Below are 11,067 nucleotides of genomic sequence, written 5' to 3' on the forward strand. Positions count from 1 at the left end.
GCCCACCAGGGTACATCCATGCTCCTCCACCACTTCTCCTGGGATGGCAGCTAGACTTCAAGAAGGAGCTTCCTCAGAGGAAAGAAATGGCCTGGGCTCAGATGTCTCCGGACATCACTTCTGCCCTGGTCTGTTGGTCAAAGCAGTTACCTAGCCAAGAGTAAAGAGAAGGGGAAACAAGTTTTACCTCTCAATGGAGGAGTGGCAGGGAGGGGAGGATTTGATGGCAGCCATGATTGGAGATTATCCACCACAAATACGTTGCCCAAAGTCACAGAGCTAGTGGTGTCAGAGTCAAGGTTCCAACACGTCAGTCTGACTTCAGAACCCACACGCCTAGCCACTAGGTCCGACACCTACACACGCCAACATACAAGTAAACGCCAATATCTATGGAAAACATAGGAAGTACAGTCTAATTTCCAAGGAGAGACTGGTACAAAATTAAGAACTCTAAAGACCCTAAAATGAAAAAAGTTCCCCTTTTTGTGCCCCTTCTCTCCATGTAATGCAGAATAAATGTTATTTCATGAAATGTCACCAACGCTACACAGACGGAGGTTAATATGAATTCTTTCTGGATTTTTCCATTTCAAAATTCTGGATACCTCCATTAAAGGTGAGGTTTTTTTCTATATGTGTGGGGGTGACGTGGGAGTGAGGGGTGGTGGTGAGCCCCTTGACTCGCAAGTGTGCTAAGCACATCCTCAGCCTGCCTATTGGGTAACTCGCGCCTGTGTAGGAGAAGGCACAGAGGCCTGGAGTTGGCAGGGGAAGCTCCAGCAAGAGGCAGAATTTAGCCTGGCTCTGAACTTTGATGATGCTTTGAATAAGAGAAAGAGAAAGAGGAGGAAGGGAAATAAAAACAAGACATGGTGTTTGGAATGAGCAGTGAGTAGTAGCTTAGCATGGATGGAGGAAGGGACCAGGCTGAAGTTAAAGGGTCTGGATTTGGAAATGGGAGGGCTGACTAGTAATTTACTTGATGATTGGCGCTAAATTGGCTTCCCATCTTCAGAGGTATCCTAAAGTAGCACTGAGAACCAGATCACAAAGAAGGAAAATCCTCATGAAACTCAGGCCCAGCTGTGTAAACTGTTTTAGTCTTGGCCTTGCTGAAGGCAGATGCCTGGCGAGCCCTGCTGGGGGCTTCTGGGTAGGAAGGATACTGCTCCAGGATCTGCCAGGGACAGGGTCCCAGGACACCTAGGCTCACTCCACTGTCTTACTAGTTTCCTTTGGAAAGAGACTGACAAGCATAAAGCAAAGCCAGTCATCATAACCCTTCCTATAGCACTCTCCAGAGAGTTTATTAACCTCATCGCTCTTACTGACCATTTATCAGGAATTCCTGGTGAAAGCAAGGACACGGGGACTCTTTTGAGCCATCCTGAGCAAACATCATCTTTAGATTATTTTCCTAGTAAGGTGGCTTCTATCATTTTCATTTGCAAAACCTTTTCTTTTTCTTCACATTTGAAAGAAACCCAGTACAACTGTTGTAATTTTTTTCACGTAAATTACAAATATTTAGAATCCCTGTCAAGGGAATGAAATAAAAGCAGATGTTTTCCCGTATGCTGGTCCCAAGTAATACCACATTAGAAAACAGTATTTTCAAATCTCGTTAAAAAATATTTAAAAGAAATAAACATTTGTTAAATACAAATAAGAACAGAATATGGCATTTTAAATATTAATATGGAATTCAGAGCTCAGGAGTCTAAAGACCAGAGAATATGAGTGACTTGTGGAAGGTCACAGAGTGAGTTTGCTGCCAAGTCAGAATCTGAACTCAGTTCTCTCAAGTCTCAGCCTGGTGTGCTTTTTAGACTCTGTGGTAGATTGACTGCAAAAATGGCTGCAATCTGTCATGCCTGCCCGTGGCAGAGACTGCTGTGTGTTCATTCTACCCAACTTCCTTCCCTTATTGGGTACTCAGCTAGACTGCTGTCCCCAGCCTGCCTTGCATTTAGGCATGGCCATATGACTGGCCATGTTCCTTTGGCCAAAGGAATGTGGGCAGGAAGGAATATATAGTTAGGCCTGGCTTATCAGAACTTTCTATTTAATCTTCCACATTCTCTCTTTTCATCTTGCTGCTTAATGGAGAGGATGTTGAAAATGTGGAGAGGGTGGCACTATAAGAAGAAAGGGGCTTGAGCCCTTGAGATACTATTTGGGGGATTATAGGCTGACCAGGAATACCCACCTTGGACTATTGCATGAGTCAGAATGAATTTTTATTGTGTAAAGCTCCTGAAAGTTTGAGACTGCTTGTTACAGTTGTCAGTTTAACTTGCCTAACACAAGTGTTAAGTTTAATGCAACCTTCCTAGATTGATCATGACTACCTACTTTTCAAAAGCTTACCCAGTAGAGAAGATTTCAAAATTGCATTGATTACCCCCACTTAAGTATAAACTCTCCTGTATCCATGGTCAGAAATAATGGCCTTGTTCAATCTCTCACTTTTGTAGTCTTCACAATATATGTGAGTAGTAATGATACCAAAGATCAACACCAAAGTAGTAATAACACCAACTGATCAACTTCTCCTACAATATAATCTGCTCAGAGACAATTCTTTGGTCTAGAATATGAAAGGGTCTAGTGACCCCTGCCCCTGGTTAGGACAATGTCTGTGCCCTCAACAGCAGGCTGCTGTCCACAAAGTCTGTTGTAAGATATTCAGGCCCACTGAATGTTGGGAAATAAATAGAGGGGACTAAGCTTCGATTTTCTTGATGCCTTAGAGCCAATTTGGCACTGTAACAACTCTGTGATTTGTATTCATGTGGCAACCTTACCACTTCCTGTTTTGATCTGAAAAAAGAACTCTAGGAGAGAAATGAGGCCACAAAAGTGAAGAAGGCCCAGTGTGCCCCCTTTTAAAATTTTTTTTAATTTTAAAAGATTTTTATTAGAACTAGACCTAACGTACCATATTATACGAGTTTCAGAGATACACCATAGTTGTTCAACATTTATAGACCTAAAGAAGTGATCACCATGATAAGTCCAACCATCTGACACCGTACCAGGCTATCACAATATTATTGACTATATTCCCTGTGCCGTACATTACATCCCCATGACTTGTTTTATACCTGGAAGTTTGGACCACTTATTGCCCTTCACCTTCCCCCAATTTTTAATTTTTCAATTACAGTTGATATTCAGTATCATTTGATATTAATTTCAGGGGTACAGCATAGTACTTAGACATTTATATAACTTAAGAAGTGATCCCCCTGACTAGTCTAGTTCCCACCTGGCACTATACATAGTTATTACCGTATTATTGACTGTATTCCCTATGCTCTTCTTTACATCCCCATGACTATTTTGTAACTACCAATTTGTACTTCTTAATCCCTTTACCTTTTTCATCCTGACCTCCAACCACCTCCCCTCTATCACTCCAACAAATCTAGTACCCATCTGACACCAAAAATAGTAACTACAATATTGTTGACTATATTCCTTACCCTATATCCTACATCTGAATGACTACTTTGTAACAACAAATTTGTACTTCTTAATCACTTCTCCTTTTTTCACCCACACCCTCACCCCCACTCCCATCTGGCAACCATGAAAATGTTTTCTGTATCTATGAATTTGTTTCTGATTTGTTTGGTTTTTATTTTTTTTCTTTAGATTCCACATATAAGTGAAATCACATTACATCTGTCTTTCTCTGTCTGGTATAATCCACTCAGCACAATACCTTCCAGGTCCATCCATGCCACCACAGAAGGCAAGAACCCATTCCCTTCCATGGCCAAGCAATATTCCACTATATATATGTACCACCTCCTCTTTATCCATTCTTTTACCTATGGACACCGAGGCTGCCTCCATATCTTGGCCATCATAAACAATGCTACAATGCACATATGGATGCACAGGTTCCCTAACAGTAGCATTTTGAGTTTCTTCAGATAAATACCCTGAAGTGGGATTACTGGGCCCTTCTTTGTCTCTTGTGATAGCCTTTGTTTTAAAGTCTATTTTGTCCGGTATAAATATGGCTACCCCAGTTTGTTTTGTTTTGGTTTCCATTTTCATGATACATATTTTTCCATCTCTTCACTTTCCATCTGTGTGTGTGTCTTTCAATCTGAAGTGAGTCTCTTGTAGGCAGCATAAGGATTTTGTTTTCTTATCCATTCAGCCCTCCTATGTCTTTTGATTGGAGCATTTAATCCATTTACATTAAAAGTAATTTTTGATAGATATGTAGCTAATGCCATTTTATTATTCATAATTTTGATCTCCCCCCCATCTTAAAGAAGTCCCTCTAACATTCATTGTAATGCTGGTTTGCTGGTGAAGAACTCCTTTAGTTTTTTTCTTATCTGGAAGCTCTTTATCCTTCCTCCTATGTTAAATGATAGCCTTGCTGGGTAGAGTACCCTTGGTTATAGGTCCTGACTTTTCATCATGTTGAATATTTTGTGCCAATCCCTTCTGGCCTGCAAAATTTCTGTTGAGAAATTAGCTGATAATCTTATGAGAGCTCCCTTATAAATTACTAGTTGCCTTTCTCTTGCTGCTTTTAGGATTCTCTCTTTGTCTTTAACCTTTGCCATTTTAATTATGATGTGTGTTGTTGTGGGCCTGTTGGTGTTCATCTTGTTTGGGATTCTCTGCACTTCCTGGGCTTGTACGTCTGTTTCCTTCACCAGGTTAGGAAAGTTTCAGTCATTATTTCTTCAAATAGGTTCTCAATCCCTTCATTGCTTTCTCTCTTCTCCTTCCTTGTGATGTGAATGTTGTTATGCTAGATGTTGTCTCACAGGTCTCTTAAACTCCCCTCATTTTTTTGGATTCTTTTTTTTCTTTCTGCTATTCTGATTGGGTGGTTTATGCTACCTCATCTTACAAATCACTGATTTGATCCTCTGCTTCATCTAGTCTGCTGGTGATTCCTTCTAGTTCATCCTTCATTTCAGTTATTGTATTTTTCATTTTCGACTTGTTCTTTTTTATGGATTCTATGTCCTTTTTTATGCTTGATATATCTCTGTTGAAGTTCTCATTGAGTTCCTTGAGCATCCTCATAACCATTGTTTTGAACTCTGTCTCTGGTAGGCTGCTTGTCTCCATTTCATTTAGTTCTTTTTCTGGAGTTTTCTCTTTTTTCTGGGATGTATTTCTTTCTTTCTTCAGTTTGGCTGCCTCTCTATGTTTGTTTCTATGTATGAGGTATGTCTGCTATGTCTCCCAGTCTTGGCCCTGTGACCTTATGTAGTAGGTGCCCTGTGGGGCCCTGGCACAGTCTCTCTGGTCACCTGCTCTGGGTGCTCCTGGAGTGTCTCTTGTTGGGTTGTGTGTACACTCCTGTTATAGTTGAGCCTTGATTGCTGTTTTCACCTCAGTGGGTGGGATTGAGCCTTAGGCTTATTTCCTGTGGCCATATCCACTACTTATGTATGGGCTGCTGTGCAGGGGGGCTTACCCCACAGAGTGGGATTCACCCCAACAGGCTCTGGTGCCTATTGAGACCGCCCTTTATGTGTGCCACTTGTGGGGTTAATTGGGTAGTGTTCTGCTGTGGTCTGAGGCCTCTTGGGAGGGGCTCTTGTACAGGCCTACATCACCCACTGCCTGTGACGAGCCGGGGACCACTTGGTAGGAGCTACAAAGCTATCTGTGGTTTTTCACTGCCTGTACTAAACCTGGAAGCATGTGGGAGAGGCCACGCTGTGAACCAAGGATGGCTGCCACTAGTACCGGGTCTGCAGTGACTCCACAAAATCCAGGACAGCTGGAGGTCTTTTGCCGGCTCCCATGAGGTTCTGCTTTTGATAAAGCCTCGTGCAGTACCGAGTTAGGTGAGGCCAGGTCTCAGTGAGTCAGCAGGGCAGAGCTCTAGAGCTCACCAGACCAATCAGATTCAGATTTTGCCGTAAGCATAGGGGGCGGGCTCAACACAGGAAAGATGGTGCCTGCCTGCTGGCTGCAGGCGAGGAGGACCCCATGGGAGGGAGAAATGGCGACTGTCCTCCAGCCCTGGCCTTGAAGCCACACATCTCAGTCTGCTTCCTGTATGCTTCTGAAGCCCTCCGAGTCACTGTCCCTCCACTGGAGCCCAAGGTGAGTGCCTGCGAGTGAGTCTGTGTACGGGCCGTTTAAGAGGACGTCTGGGTTTCTCGCCCATTCCGTCCCACCCAGATGGTTGGAATCCCCACTGTTTGTCACAGCCAGATGTTATGGGGTCTCCTCTTCCTGGCACCAGTACTCCAGGCTAGGGAGCTGGGGTTGGGGTCCTTCACTCCTCCAGGGGGAACCTCCACAGCCGAGGTATCCCTCCCTATTGTCAGCCGCCATAAGGAAGTTTGGGAACAATCCAGTTCACGTCTCTGCCCCTCCTACCAGTCTTGACATGGCTTCTTTATATCCTTAGTTATAAAACTTCTGTTCAGCCAGACTTTAGATGGTTCCCCAGGTTGATTGATCTATAATTTAGTTACAATTTTAATGTGTTCATGGAAGGAAGTGTTTATTTACTCTGCCATCTTGGATCTCTACCCCAGAGTGTCCCTTTTTATCTTTCATTTTACTCAATATAAGTTTAATGAGCATTATGTTCACAACTCTGTGTTTATGTATGGAGGTGTTGGGATTTGACAAGGCAAATAGATGTTTGAAAGACACTATAATGTAGAAAGGGCATTGACTTTGATGAAACAGACCTGGATTCAAATTCTTTCTCCATCAATTACTGTCACCTATTTAAGCATTTAAATTCAGCTTCCTCATTTGTAATTTTTGAGGATTGTTGAAAGAATTACAGAATTCCCTAGAAAGGAGCCTGGCAAATAGTAGGTGCTTAATAAGTGATAGTTCTGAGAGAGAGAGAGAGAGAGAGAGAGAGAGAGAGAGAGAGAGAGAGAGAGAGAGACAAGGCACAAACGCAAACTTGACCAGTTGGATGTATAAGAAATGGTAAATAATTGGCATAAACAAGAAAAATTGGACAAGTGTGGATGAGGGAAATCATATTAGACCGGAATGGACAAAATAGGTTAGTAATTTTTCTTAGTCAAGTCTTCCTTTTAGAACATGTTTCATTTCTAATCTAATGTGGATGACAGATTTACATGTACAACTCTCATGCTGGTATCACCAAAAAAAAGTATAAAATGAAACAGGAATTCAATATTCCTGAAGAAAAGTTCCTATATTAGATGAAAAAATTCACAGCAGGCACTGTCGACTCATGTATACCCATGTGTGTGTATGTAACAGGCATGATAAATAAGTGAGGGATAAGCCATAAAAATTGTTCATATAGTCCCAAACAAAGAGTTACGCTATTCCTAAAATTGTAGGTATTCAGAGTTAGAAGAGGATATTTCAAGCCAAACCATTCATCTTATAATTGAGTTAACAGACCCCAAAAGGTGAAATGATTTGTCTAAGGCTACAGAACTAGGAAATTGTCAAGCCAGGACTTGAATCTTATCCTTTTGGATTTCTGGTCCAATGCTGTTACTAACTCCTTTCTAGTCCAGGCCTAAGGAGTTATTCCATAATGCTACTGGATGGAGCTTCTTGGAGGTCTTAGTTCTGGGGAGTGAAGACTTCCCAATATCACAGGCAGAGATCAGACTTGAACAAAAGCTCTATTGAGGGATTCCACAATATACCTAAAAATACTTAATATGTCCCTCATTTAATTGAACACTTGCTATATGCCAGGCACTATGCCAAATGCTTTATATATATATAATTCATTTATTCATTCGCTTGAATTTTTATTCATACCTACTGTATGCCAGGCATTTACACTGTGTGCTTGGATACAATATTGAAAAGACATACATACTTACATGGTTCTTGACCTCATGGGACCTCTAGCCTTCCCCATAACGGAAATTCCATAAAGTTTGTTTGTTTATTGCAGTCATTCTACAGGTGATGAAAGGGCTCAGAGAATAACAATGATAGCTGCCATATACTGACCACCTAGCCCATACCAGGTACTTTTCCAAGCATTGGCTGAGTTAATCTTCACAATAGCCCCATGAGATAGGAAACAAAGGCACAGGAAGCTGAAGAGACTGGTTCATGGTCCTGTAGATAGTAAGCAGTAGAGCAAGGGTTGGAACCAAGGCTGCCTGGTACCAATGTCCAAAATGTTAACCACTACCTTCTCCTGACCAGTTGGGGTCATGCTCTTACTCTCTTCTCTAAAAGATGATGCATATTATGTCAAGACTCTGCTGGTGAGAGCTAGGATCCCAGGAAGCATAAATTCCTTTGCCTACAGACAAATTCTGTGTTTTCAGCATATGTACATAGACAATAGTATTTGCTTGAGTGCTCAGTAAATGTGAGTACCGAACCTGTACACATGACATCCAGGTAAAACACCAGCATAATGCTAGCCCTTAGTAGATCCTCAATTATAGTAGGCAAATAGTAAGCAGTAGGAATAAGTAAGCAAGGCAAGAAAGAATCTAGAAATTATTGAGAAGTAGGAGTTACTAGTAGCAATATTGCTGGATCTGTATCTAGACAAAAATATGGTTGTATTTTTGTGAGGGTGGGTTTGCTTTATTTAAATATAGAAATAGCAGGTATCTACATAACCTTTACACACCTGTTAGAAAGAAGGTGATTTCTGCAGAATTATATGTCAGCTACACAATTTATTGTGTAATATAATATACCCATGTTTTTAAGCCATCCTGTTGCAAGGCATGGACTCACTCCTTGAGAATAAAAAACAGACTTGAACAATTTTAAGTTTCACATAAATTCTATTAAAGAAGAATAAAACAGTGAAATCGCAAAATTTCTCCCCTCTCTCCCACCATATGGGTTTCTTTGAGGTTTAATAATATTATAAATAAAGCAGCCTCAAGATGAAATGCAAAACAGTGAACAACAATTTAGAAACATTTTGAAGAAATAAGTATTATATTCCAGTGTTGCCAGGCTTTCAACATAAAAGTAAGATAGAAAACAGAGCGAGAACTCTCATTTACTCTATCAAGAAGGCATAAATATTGGCTCTGTATTAAGCCAACCTCTTGCAGCTGTACACCAGCTCTCAACTATTAAAAAGATTCTTAAATTCCCAGGGAAACTAAAATCAATTTCAGCCATATAAGTCTGTACATAAATCTATTGTGCTTTATTCCAAATATTTTCTCATCAAGAAGTTTGGAATAAAATTTTTTTGAAAGAGACTGTCTCCAGTTTACCCATTCCACTATTATAAATATTTGAATGACTTCCAGTAACTTTGCTTAGAAAGTCTCAATGTCTGTATAACATGCCAATGACAGCTCAGCAGTATATCAATACATTTCATTATTTGGCAAGACAACCACTCATAGCAATAGATTGGAATTCTGATTGCCATTTTTATGTATTATATTTCACTTTTGTCACAGAACAATGATGGTTCCTCTTGCCCTCTTGGCAAGATACTCATTTCTGGGCTTATATGAAATATCTATTTTATCTGTTAAAGCTTAGAATGAGCTAAGTGATTACATTTTAATCCCAAATCAGTAAGTGTAGTCAGGTCTTGAAAGAATTCCAATCACTGTAGCCCTCGTTCATATTTTAGATGAATAATAATGCTATTAGGTTGTTTTCCTTATGGCTCAGTTTATATATTCTGTTTGTTGGAATTACAATTACTAGTATAGTGTCTGTAGTTCACATAATTCAAACAAATAAATGGATGTGGTATTAGTTTTTTGAGTTTTGGAAGAATCTGCACTGGCAAAGTGAAATACACATATCTGCTGAAGTTTGGAGATAAGGAATGGAACATAGATAGAGTTATAGAGATGCACTTCTCAAACTTTAGTGTGCATTAGAATCTCCAGGAGAGCTGGTTAAAACAGATTCCTAGGTCACACAACCAGAGATTCTGACTCAGTAGGTCTAGGTGGGGGCTCAGGACTTTGATTTCCAACAAGTTCCCAGGTGATGCTCATGTTGTCAGTTCCTCTTTTGAGGAGCAGTGGAATAAAATGGAGTGGTCAACGGCGAAGGCTAAACTCTTGTGTGCAACAGACTTGTTGACGTGGGGTAATTCACTTAGCCTGTTTTTTAAAATATATTTTATTTGGAAATGTTTATATAAGTACAGTGAAACTAAATTTAAGAGATACTGGATGTCATGACTTTGGATATCATTAGTTTATTACAAAAGAGAGACATGGAAATTACTTACGTGATGAGATTTCACAACTTCAGTGAAAGGGGCAGCTTCACGTGATGCCATTTCAATGGTGATTTATTTCAGTCTACATACTTTCCAAGAATGTCACCATCTCTAAATAAGAAATAATCCTTGTTGTCTAGAACTACTTTGGTGCCTCCATATTCTGGAAGAACTTTACCTGCACCTTTCGCGTCAACTGGTTGAGTCTCTCCACTCTATCCTTTAGAGCCCGACCCAGCAGCTACTACTGTTGCTTACAATACTGTTCCTTAAGATTTTTGTGGAAGCATAATGCCTTCGGTTACAATTGCCACAGCATTCCTCTCACCTAATACTGGGCCAAAAAGGGGAAGGAACTTTCTAAATGCCTGTCCTGCCATGGCTGCACCAGCAGCAGTTCGTGTTCTGCTCTCGTGCCGCAGCCACAAGGAGAGACCTGCAGTCCGGTCCTCTGGACATGTGAACTTTGAAAAGTACTTAGCCTATTTTTAAATCTTAGTTTCCTCATCTGCTCAATGGGGGTTTTGTAAAGATTAGGTGTCCATAGAGCCCTTAACAGTGCTGGAAAAGATACCTGCTAAGTTTGTGCTCAATGAGAGCCATAGTTATTGGGAATGCTGTAGTCTCCTTTTCGGGGATCCATCTGGTTGAATATGTGGTGCTTCAGCTTCATATCCTAGTGTACTTGGCAGATTATTTGCTAAGTATGTTAAGGAGTTACCCGATTGGTACGTTAGCAACAATTCTAGACTTGAATTGCTCAGGTGGGCCCTAAAACCCTTAAATGTTTTGACCCTTGGGCCTTCCAACTAAACACCGAAACTAAAACTTTGATTCTCTGTTCTTTGGATTGTTTTTCATTTAAA

General features: G+C 40.7%; 1 pseudogene; it reads right to left on the bottom strand.

The window, feature by feature from the left end:
• Positions 1–10,278: 10,278 nt before the first annotated feature.
• On the bottom strand, positions 10,279–10,581 carry LOC109447586 (10 kDa heat shock protein, mitochondrial; annotated as a pseudogene).
• Between the last annotated feature and the right edge of the window lie 486 nt (positions 10,582–11,067).

The sequence above is a fragment of the Rhinolophus sinicus genome, linkage group LG02 (genome assembly GCF_036562045.2).
Source record: "Rhinolophus sinicus isolate RSC01 linkage group LG02, ASM3656204v1, whole genome shotgun sequence".
Taxonomy (NCBI): domain Eukaryota; kingdom Metazoa; phylum Chordata; class Mammalia; order Chiroptera; family Rhinolophidae; genus Rhinolophus; species Rhinolophus sinicus.